This window comes from Eurypyga helias, unplaced genomic scaffold (genome assembly GCF_000690775.1).
Source record: "Eurypyga helias isolate BGI_N326 unplaced genomic scaffold, ASM69077v1 scaffold22871, whole genome shotgun sequence".
NCBI lineage: Eukaryota > Metazoa > Chordata > Aves > Eurypygiformes > Eurypygidae > Eurypyga > Eurypyga helias.
Window position 1 is genome coordinate 11916 of NW_010229224.1, and position 341 is coordinate 12256.

At 64.2% G+C, this 341-nt stretch overlaps 1 protein-coding gene across 1 annotated transcript in view; it reads right to left on the reverse strand.

Annotated features, from left to right (window-relative positions):
- Positions 1 to 341, reverse strand: part of CUEDC1 (CUE domain containing 1) — a gene marked incomplete at its 5' end in the record, with an annotated part of 7849 nt that overhangs the window by 4706 nt on the left and 2802 nt on the right. The window lies entirely within an intron of this gene.

A 341-nucleotide genomic window follows, 5' to 3' on the forward strand; every position in this document is an offset into this window, starting at 1 on the left:
CGCCCCACAGCCCCAGGCCCCGTCCCCCAGGCTGGGCTGCGCTCCGGAGGGTGCGGCTGCGAAGGGGACAAAGGGGCACAGGGCACTGCCACCTCAGCCCGTCGGGAAGGGGGATGGGACGGACACCCCAAGTGGGAACAGGGACCTCTCGGTCGGGGGTCAGCGTGGCTCGGGGAGGAAGCGGTGCCTCTGGAAGAGCTCCTTCACAGGGCACTGACTTGCGAAGGTTGTTAACTAAAAACCGTGGGGTTGAGCCAAGACAAAACCTGATGCGGAGGCGAGGGGGGAGAAGGGTCTCATCCAGCATCGCTGCTCTTATTTCCCCGTGTCAAAAAGCAGAG